Source organism: Delphinus delphis, chromosome 5 (genome assembly GCF_949987515.2).
Source record: "Delphinus delphis chromosome 5, mDelDel1.2, whole genome shotgun sequence".
NCBI classification, from domain to species: Eukaryota; Metazoa; Chordata; class Mammalia; order Artiodactyla; family Delphinidae; genus Delphinus; species Delphinus delphis.
This window is the reverse complement of record NC_082687.1, coordinates 47,330,635-47,341,970: the sequence shown is the minus strand read 5'-3', so window position 1 is coordinate 47,341,970 and position 11,336 is coordinate 47,330,635.

The window sequence follows — 11,336 nt, the reverse complement described above, 5'->3', positions numbered from 1 at the left end:
AAATAAGAGGAAAAGGGCTAAGACGGTTGGGGAACTAAAAGACATGAGCAATACTGGCATATGACAGACAGCCAAATAGGGTGCAGCTGGGGATGCGATGTTTAAGGCACAGACCAACTCAATCCATCATTAGGCAAGACTGGTAGGTCAGAATCATGCACATGCTGAAGTCACACAAGAAACAGGGCTTTCCTCATATTCAAGGAATTTGGGGTTTCAGCCATACCTCTGCAGTAAGGAAGCCTTAAGCACTCAGTTATTTTCATGTTAAATCATAAAAACTAACCATTTTGTAATTCTATTTGGTATCCATAATACCATGATCCAGTTAGGAGAGTGTCCTGGATAGCAGGTATTTATACCCATAGTCAATATTAAGGTATTAATTCGTTCTTGTATACAAAGAAATAAACATTCTGGTTTATAAATAAGATTTTGTGAGTTTGCTTAGAATGAATTAATCTTCCAGTGCCGGATCACCTTGATCGAACTGCTTAAAATCCAGTTCCTGAAGCTGTAATAATGAGGACCAGACCTGGGACCTGGATATGGAAAGAATATAATTCTTTAGTTAATGCAAGATGTAATTAGCTCTACCCTTAGGTGTGACCACGTTGGAGGGAGCCATGCCCCTTTTATTTATCTCTATAGGCTATAATAGAATGTGATGAACTTCTTTTATATGAGAAGCAGATTCCCTTTTATAAAGTGGCAAATCTGGGTTTGTTAGGCCTGAAGCGTGAGAAGAATTTTAAAGGTACCTCTAAGCAAAAGGCCCTGAAGTTTAAAATAACCTGTTTATATCCCACAGGCAACCAAAAGGATAAAAACTAAAAACTGGATTTGGTGACTAGATAATGCCTGAGAAAACAATTTCAAAAAGAATTGAGTTTGAAAGCCAGCTGTAAAGGAGGCATAGGGTATTCAAGAATTACACATCCCTGGTGGCCCAGTCCTGCCCCTCAGCCCAGGCCTCCCACAGGAACCAGGTTGTACCATGTAGGGAAGGGGGGAATCTATTCACATACCTCAGGTAATAGAGGTGTGCGGATGGGGGAAGGGACTGCGCAGCTCAAAGGCTGGGGGGGCGTGTCATGGGGATCTCGAAAGGCTTGAGGATGGGGCTACTTGGGGGGATGGCGAGGAGGCAACCTGGCAGGGGACAAGTGGGGGGCCCAGCGGGTTGAGCCCCTGGGCCCCAGGTCTGTACAATACGGTTTGCTATAAAACTCCAATCTTCTGTGGGTCGGGGGCGGGGAGGCAGAGCATTACACATCCTGGGTAAAGTCATCTATTGATACATGTTTGGTGAAGAGGAGGTAGTATTATGTAGGAGTGTGATTGGGTTATTGTTTATTTTAAACAAGAAAATCTTTGTAGGGAAAAGGAACAGAGAGAGAGGGGGGCTTTAAAGAGACAAGAAAAGGAATAATTAATGAAAAACCAAGGACAGGTAGTGAAGAGAAGGTGATAGAGTATGAAAAGGACTTAGCCTTGAAGAAGTTTCTAGAAAAGAGGAAAAACAGAAAAGTGTAGGACAGACACATTAGCTGGCTTAGATCTTCTCTAAAAAAAATTTCTGCAGGAAAAAAGATAATGGTGAGATTGAGGCTCAAGGATATGTGAGCAGAAATTCCTTGAAATAGGTAGTTATGAAAGAAGACACTTTGATGTGAAAGGAATACGAAATAGTAAAATGTGCCCACTTGAGCATGGACACCATGAATTTACAGTGAAACCAACTGACTCTGTTTCATAGGACTTGGCATCCTCAGGTTCAAGAATGGAGAAAATAGGGGCTTCCCTGGTGGTGCAGTGGTTGAGAGTCTGCCTGCCGATGCAGGGGACACGGGTTCGTGCTCCGGTCTGGGAGGATCCCACATGCCACGGAGCGGCTAGGCCCGTGAGCCATGGCCGCTGAGCCTGCGCGTCCGGAGCCTGTGCTCCGCAGCGGGAGAGGCCACAACAGTGAGAGGCCAGTGTACCACAAAAAAAAAAAAAAAAAAAAAGAATGGAGAAAATAGACAGTATGTAAGCTACTTCGAGAAGTGGTAGTGCAAGGAGATTAAACAAAAAAGTTAAGAAATCAAGGGTGATGGAGAAAGCACAATTGAAATGGTTTGCCATGGTTCCAGCTAGATCAGAAGACAAATTATGACAAGTTAACTAATAAGCTGAAAATACAGGGGCACTGAGAAAATGGAGCTCATCATAGGCACAAAGAGTAAGTTTAATGGGAGTGAAAAAGGAGAAAAAGTTACTGTCAAAGAAAGCAAGTTGTGAATTTAAGATTTTGGAAATGGCACAAGATGATGATGATGAGCTCTAAAGAGTGGAATGTTTGGCCATCCCTTTGGGTAGCTGAAGTTTATTGAAAAATGTCATTGGAACTGAATTCAAAGAAACTTGAGGTCGCAGTATGAAAAGTCAAACTTTTCCTAAAAAATCATAACATGAACAAGTGGGACAATACAGAAAGAGGTTGAAATGCACATTTTAATCACTAAAGAAAGTGAAATGTTCTAAAAATCTAAAGAAAACACTGTGGGAGTGTATGAGACTGGCAACAAGAAGAAAGCCTGGAGAGATGGCAAAGAAACAAAGGTTAAAAAGAGACTAAGGAGGGCTTCCCTGGTGGCACAGTGGTTGAGAGTCTGCCTGCCGATTGCAGGGGACACGGGTTTGTGCCCCGGTCTGAGAAGATCCCACATGCCGCGGAGCGGCTGGGCCCGTGAGCCATGGCCGCTGAGCCTGCGCGTCCGGAGCCTGTGCTCCACAACGGGAGAGGCCACGGCAGTGAGAGGCCCGCATACCGCAAAAAAAAAAAAAAAAAAAGAGACTAAGGACCATATGACCCAGCAATTCCATTCCTAGGTATAGACCTAAGAAAAATGAAAACATATGTTCATACAGAAACTTGTACATGAATGTTCACAGCAGTACTGATATTCATATGAATTGATTTCATAGTAGCCAAAAAGTGAAACTCTAATATCCATCAATTGATGAATGGATAAACTGTGCTATATCCATACAATGGAATATTATTCCCCCTTAAAAAGGAATAAAATACTCATAGGTGCTACAACATGGATGAATCTTAAAAACAGTATGCTGGGACTTCCCTGGTGGTCCAGTGGTTAAGACTCCGTGCTCCCAAGTGCAGGGAGCCCAGGTTTGATCCCTGGTCAGGGTACTAGATCCTGCATGCTGCAACTAAGAGCCCACATGTCACAACTAAAGGAGCCCACATGCTGCAACTAAAGATCCCACATGCCACAACTAAGACCTGGCACAGTCAAATAAATAAATAAATAAATATATATTTAAAGAAGTATGCTAAATGAAAGATGCCAGACACAGAAGATCACATATTATGTGATTCCACCTATATGAAGTGTCCAGCATAGACAAATCCATACAAACAGAAAGTAGATTAGTAGTTACCAGGGACTGAGGGGGATATGGGAATGAGGAGTGAGTACTAATGGGTATGGGGTTTCTTTTTTTGGTCACACTGCATGGCTTGCAGGATCTTAGTTCCGTGATCAGGGATTGAACCCGACCCCAGCAGTGAAAGCGCCGAGTTGTAACCACTGGACCACCAGGGAATTCCCTGGGGTTTCTCTTTAGGCTAATGAAAATGTTCTGGAATTAGACAGTGATGAGTTATACAACCTTGTGAATATACTAAAAACCACTGAATTGTACACGTTAAAAGGGTGAATTTTATGTATGTGAATGACATTGCAATATAAAACAATAGACTTCCAAGAAGATAAGAAGTAAATAGCCTGCCTAGAAATCTTTTTTCAGTAAATTTATACATTTTAGCTTAGAGTAGCCCAATTCTCTTTCTCACCTTGGCAATCATCTCTGTTAAGTAACTCTTGGCAACAATCATTCTCTACATATCTGGACATCCCCGCAAAACGTGCTTTTCTTGCCAAAAAAACAAAAAAAACCCCACCACTTAGGTCTCATGAAATACTGATTGATCATGGGTTTTGGCACACCTCAGCTGAGTTACCAAGTGAAAGGAACGGCCATAAAATCTTCAGACTACAAAAAGGTTCTTTATTTTCAGTATATTATTGAGCATACAGCTATGAATACATTCTGACATTCTGTTAAAAAATTGGACTGGGGGGGCTTCCCTGGTGGCACAGTGGTTGGGAGTCCGCCTGCTGATGCAGGGGACACGGGGTCGAGCCCCGGTCCGGGAGGGTCCCGCGTGCCGCGGAGCAGCTGGGCCCGTGAGCCACAACTACTGAGCCTGCGCGTCTGGAGCCTGTGCTCCGCAACGGGAGGGGCCGCAACAGTGAGAGGCCCACGCACCGCGATGAAGAGTGGCCCCCGCTCGCCACAACTGGAGAAAGCCCTCGCACAGAAGCGAAGACCCAACACAGCAAAAATAAATAAATAAATGAAAAAAAAGAAAATTGGACTGGGGACTTCCCTGGTGGTGCAGTGGTTGGGAATCTGCCTGCCAATGCAGGGGACATGGGTTCAATCCCTGGTCCGGGAAGATCTCATGTGCCGCGGAGCAACTAGGCCCGTGCACCACAACTGCTGAGCCTGCACTCTGGAGCCAGTGAGCCACAACTACTGCGCCCACACGTCACAACTACTGAAGCCCAAGCACCTAGACTCCGTGCTCTTCAACAAGAGAAGCCACCGCAATGAGAGGCCAGCGCACCGCAACGAAGAGTGGCCCCCACCCGCCGCAACTAGAGAAAGCCCACGTGCAGTGACAAAGACCCAACGCAGCCAAATAAATAAATTAAATTAAATTATCAAAAAAAAATGGACTGACTCATTTTGAAGTTCTTGTTCTTTGACGGAAGGACATTTGCCTTAGAAGAGAGAATTCTGTTCTCAATCTAGTAATTGATTCAATGACCTCATTACTACATTTAAAAGTGATTAAGACAATCAGATTTGGGGGGGTGAAGAAAAATGAACCCTCCTACACTGTTGGTGGGAATGTAAATTGGTACAGTCACTATGGAGAACAGTACGGAGGTTCCTTAAAAAACTAAAAATAGGGACTTCCCTGGTGGCGCAGTGGTGAAGAATCTGCCTGCAAATGCAGGGGACACAGGTTCGATCCCTGATCCAGGAAGATCCCACATGCCGCGGAGCAAGTAAGCCCATGCACCACAACTACTGAGCCTGCACTCTAGAGCCCACGTGCCACAACTACTGAGCCTGTGTGCCACAACTACTGAAGCCCGTGTGCCTAGAGCCTGTGCTCCACAAGAGAGGCCCCTGCTCGCCGCAACTACAGAAAGCCCGCATGCAGCAACCAGGACCCAACGCAGCCAAAAAAAAGAAAAAAGCTAAAAATAGACCTACCATATGACCCTGCAATCCCACTCCTGGGCATATATCCAGAGAAAACCATAATTTGAAACAATACATGCACCCCAGTGTTCACTGCAGCACAATTTACAATAGCCTGGACAAGGAAGCAACCTAAATGTCCATTGACAGAGGAATGGATAAAAAAGTTGTGGTACATATATACAATGAAATATTACTCAGCCATAAAAAAGAATGAAATAGGGCTTCCCTGGTGGCACAGTGGTTAAGAATTGCCTGCCAATGCAGGGGACATGGGTTCGAGCCCTGATCCGGGATGATCCCACATGCCGCGGGTCAACTAAGCCTGTGCACCACAACTGAGCCTGTGCTCTAGAGCCCGGGATCCACAACTACTGAGCCTGCGTGCTGCAGTTACTGAGCCCATGCACCTTAGAGCCTGTGCTCTGCAACAAGAGAAGCCACCGCAGTGAGAAGCCAGCGCACTACAACAAAGAGTAGCCCCCGCTCGCCACAACTAGAGAAAGCCTGTGCATAGCAACGAAGACCCAACACAGCTAAAAATAAATAAATTTTTAAAAAAGGAATGAAATAATGCCATTTGCAGCAACATGGATGCACCTAGAGATTGTCACACTGAGTGAAGTAAGTCAGACAAAGACAAATATCATATGCTATTGCTTATATGTGGAACCTTAAAAAATGGTACAAATGAACTTATTTACAAACAGAGATAGAGTCGCAGATGTAGAAAACAAACTCATGGTTACTAGGCGGGAAAGCGGGCAAGGGGGAGGGATAAACTGGGAGACTAGGACTGACAAATACACACTACTATATATAAAATAGATAACTAATAAGGACCTACTGTATAGCACAGGGAACTCTTCTCAATACTCTGTCATGGCCTATATGGGAAAAGAATCTAAAAACGAGTGGATATATGTATATGTATAACTGATACACTTTGCTGTACAGCAGAAGCTAACACAACATTATAAATCAACTATACTGTAATAAAATTTTTTAAAAAAACATGGAATACTATGCAGCTGTGAAAAATGAGTAGGCACTTTGTTTACTGATATGGAATGACCTCCATGATATATGGTGAAATAATAAAAGTAATGTGCGTTTTACAGGGGGCCACCACTTATGCCTAAAAAGAAAAAAAATGTATATTTGTATTCTCTTGGATATAGAAAGATCTCTGGAAGGGTGTACAAAAAAATTAGATAAAAAATGGTTGCCTCTAGGTAGAATTTTGTGGTGGGGGATGGAGGAAGAAGGCTTTTCACTTACAAAACTACCTTTTGAAGTGTATTCCATGTGAAAGTTTTCCCCATTAAAAAAAAAATTTAATTTAAAAAAGACAATTAGATTTGGAAACCTAAAGTACAATACACCACTTATTTGGTCAAGTTCAGCATACACCATATTTGATCTGTCAGTCACCAACACAGCTATATCATAACAGTATAAACCTGGGAATCCATTCCTCAAATGTTAAAAATAGTATACATTCTGTCTGCACTGATAACAAGCCTCTTATAAACTCTCCCTTGAAGTTCCCTCTTCCTCTAGCCTCTGCTGCATTCCCGTTCATATTCATAGCAAAACTACAGAAAAACATCTGTTCATTTCCTACATCCTGTTCTCCCTTGGGCTTTCATCCTTATCACTTCACTGGAATAGCTCTTCCCATAACTCAGTAAGACCTACACAAAGCCATCTGTGGCAGAGATTACTAGCTACTCACAGTAAGCTGGTTCCTTTTTTCTCTATGCATAGCTTGCATATTTTCTGAACTCTCCACTGCAGTTAGGGGTGATCATGAGACTGAATTCAAGCCAATGGAATATGAGATGTGTACCATTCCCAGACCTGGCCCATGAAAATCTCTGTTCGAGATCCTCCATGTTGGGGCTTCCCTGGTGGCCCAGTGGTTGAGTCTGCCTGCCAATGCAGGGGACACGGAGCTCTGGTCCGGGAGGACTCCTCATGCTGCAGAGCAGTTAGGCCCGTGTGCCACAACTGCTGAAACCCGCGTGCCTGGAGCCCGTGCTCTGCAATGGGAGAGGCTGCCGAGGTGAGAGGCCCGTGCACTGTAGTGAGGAGCGGCCCCCACTCGCCGCAGCTAGAGAGGGTCCGCGTGCAGCAACGAAGACCCAACGCAGCCAAAAATACATAAATAAAATTAAAAAAAAGAAAAGATCCTCCATGTTCCTTTTCCCTTCCAGCTAGCTGTAATGGAGATGACTATAATGTGATCTTGAAGCCACAGTGAAGTTAGTAGAGCCTTCATTCATCTGGTCCCTAAATGATTAAGTGAGGGGGAGCCAGACTACTGACCTCTTCATGACCATTCCCCCCTTTGTTATATGGTGGTGGTGGGGGAAACTATTGTGTTTGAGCCATTAGACATTTTGGGGTCTATTTATTTTAACAGTTAGTCCACCCTAATTTATTCGCCACCTTCTTTGACCTCTCAGCAGCATGACACAACTTTCTATACTTTCCAAGACTAATTCTTGAAACTTAGCTTTCCACGACACCAATATTTGCAATATATTGTCTGTTTTCTTTGCATGGTTCTCCTGTTCTAGAACCCTACATGTTGCAAGTGTCAGAGGGCTCAGTCCTCAGCCTATTCTCTTCTGTACACTCTCTTCCTAGATGATCTCCTCTAACCCAATAGCTGCAAAGACCTCTGCTCACCAATCACAGCACAGAGCTCTCCTCAGAATTCCAAAATCATACCATACCGCCTGACATTTCTTCTTGGATATTCAACTGGCATATGAAACTTAACGTGGATATAAGAGAACTGTTGATCTTCCCTCCACATTTCATTCCTGCTTCTCTATCTCAGTAAGAGTACTTACTGCCTTCCACACCAAGGTGCATAAAAATCCCAGGAGACATCCTTGAAAATTACCTTTCCCTCACATTCAAAATCCAATTCATAACCAAGTGTTGTAGGTTGTATCCCAAATTATCTTATTAACTGACCATTTATCACCATCTTCACTGCTCCAACCCTAATCCAAGCGACCATCGACATCACCCAACAGCCCTTCCTGACTGGTTCCCTAATTCAGATCACGTCACTTCCTTGCTCAGATCCCTACAATCCTAGTTCAAGAGTAAAATCCAACTACAAGGCCAGTTACCGATCTCTTGATATCAGCTGCTTACTATTATGGCCACGCTGGCGTTAATGCCCTTGAACACTCCAAGCTCCATCCAAATACAGGGCCTCTGCATTTGTTCTATTTGGAATGCTCTTCCTCCTCAAAGCTGCCTTCTCTTCCAGATCTCAAGTGTACCTCCTGAGGCCTTTCATTACCGCCCCCGGTTGTGATTAAGGAACAGCCCCATCTCCAGTTACTATTACATTCCCTACTAGTTCTATCCCCCATTAGCCAGGTGCTATTGGAAAAGTGATCAACCCCATTGTTCCTGAATGTATCCTTCTGTAAAAGAAATAGTATTCCTCACAGGATTGCCGTTGGAACTAAATGAGTTGTATTATGCCCAGGACTAATCAGGACTGAAATTACTTGTTTGTTGCTTCCGTCCCTCAAAAACTACAAGTTTCCCGAGGGTAGGCTGTATTTGCTGTATTGCCAGCCAGCACCTATGGAGGTCCCTGGCACATATTAGATGCTAATATTCACTGACTGCTATACAAGTCTTTCACTTCCTGCACACATACTGGTTATCTTTAGTGCTGTCTTTGAAACGTCACTACTCCTTTATGCTAAGTCACCATCCAACTGAAATGTCTCACATCTCTTCTCTATTCCAAGTCACTATCCTTGTCACCATACGCCAGGCAGAGCTTTGTTTTTACCTCTCCAAGCTTTAGTTCACCTCTTTAAAAACAAACAATAGATGAACTTAATAGGGTTATCAGATTAAGATACAACATATGTGAAATGACAAGCCCTCAAAAATTCTTCCCTTTTCTCAGCTCAGAGACTCAGTATTTAACAGCTATTTGATTTATGTTCCAAGTCTGCACTCTAGCTCATTGCTTCACGCTGTAGTTCCTGAATGTAGTAGTTCCTGAATTAATTTTAGGCCTGCTAATGCTGGAGGCTGTCTGTGATTTCCCAATTTTCTGAAATAAAGCCAGGACAAAAATACGTTGCAAAGTTTAAACTTCTAGTGCTTAAAACCCTTTTTTCCTAAAATCACTCATCTTTTAAAGTAGATCAAGTCTTACAGCTAATCCAGTATTTCAAATCATTTCATACTAGTGTAACCATAATAAACTTTCTGAGCCCGTCTCCCTGACTGTAAAATAGATAACTACATCTTAGTTTGCCTAAATATGAAATCAGATGTAAAGCTACCAGCAGTATGATTCACAGTATACCCTCAAATATTGGAGGAAAATCATTTTAGAGATAAAAATGGGTGTAAAGATAACTATTTTACTGGTTACGCTATTTTAAAGTGGAAATATCTGATTTTCATTGCTTTGTACGTTTATGCTAACTATCCAGAACTTGAATCATTCTCAGTTCCTTTCAGACACCTAAATTCAGCTGCCAAAAAATAACCTAAATAAATCTATTTCCCTCCCTCAGATATAGTAGTCTTGAACTACCACAACAGCTTCATTTCCATTCTTATCCTCCTACCATCTAGCCTCTACATGGCATCACTCCTATGCTTAATTCTCTTTAATGGCTTCATACTGCAATTAGAAAGATACCCAAATAAACTGGTTATGTAGGCTAATTATATGATCTAGTCTAGTTCACCTGTTAGCATTTTGCCCCCGTGGACCCAAATCCACCTATCCCAGCTTCTTCTCATTACCCTCTAAGGTTTTCCAATTTTATAAGCTTTACATGTTATCTAGTCCCTGAGCGGAGAGCTCCTATGTTTCATGTCAACTCTAGGCATCTAAAGTTGCCACTCAGTTGCTCCGTTTTACCTTCCTTTACATCGCATTTACAACCACCCTTCTCCATTGTAAAGTACATAAGCTCAGAGGGAGGCCCACGGACTTGTCAACATCAAGAACAGTGCCTGGCACACAGAGGTGCTCAATAAACACTTGATAAACACCATTAAGTGGTCTGTCTTCATTAAAGCAATGTTTAATAGTATAAAGGAAAACACATCCCCACACACACCAAGGTATTTCTAGGGATCATCTACAGGCTGAATTGTGGATGTTCATTCTTTTGGATTCTCTTTACTTTCTATGATGTGCATACCATGCTTCTGTGTTGTCATAAAATAAAATACACATAAAACTTGCCACTCTATATACTGTTTTTGAAATTAAAAGGCACAAGTCACAATTACATACCATTCTATACAGTTTCCTCTTTTCAGGTCCATTTCACACCGAAAGCCAAGAGGCTTCCAATAGCACTCCCGCCTCCCCATCATGAAACCTGTTTTTTTAATCAGTAATTTGTTCCATATATCACCTTACTTTTCCAATTATGCAAGTGAACAACTTCAGATTCTTAGATACCACCTTTTTCCTCACCAAGACCTGGCTGTTTTACCCCCTAACTCTTTCAAATTCTTTAGGTTTCTAACATCACCACTCTAGTCCAAGCTACTACCACCATTCTACTTTCATAGCTCTTGACTGAACTACTACAGCATCCTTCCACCTCATTTACTCATTACTTAACTCCCTCCATTAACCCAGAGACCTAACTTATTGAACTCCAGAGATTTCAAAGTAGAATTACCTTCCTGTCATTCAACAAAACCTTCAACTTCCTATTGGTCTTGGGATAAGGACCTACCTCCTTATGGTCTGCCCCCTAGCTACCTTCTTAAATATGCAAACACTAACTTTTAGACCTTTTTAACCTGAGAGCAGGGAACCTTGTTCATTTCATCATTTATCAACAGTACGTAGAACAGTGCCTGGCACACAGAAGTTCAATAGTTAATGAATTAAATGAGCCAGTGAAAGTTAGTAAGAGCATGAACAGATCTTCCTGCAGCCTGAAAAATGGATAGAAGGG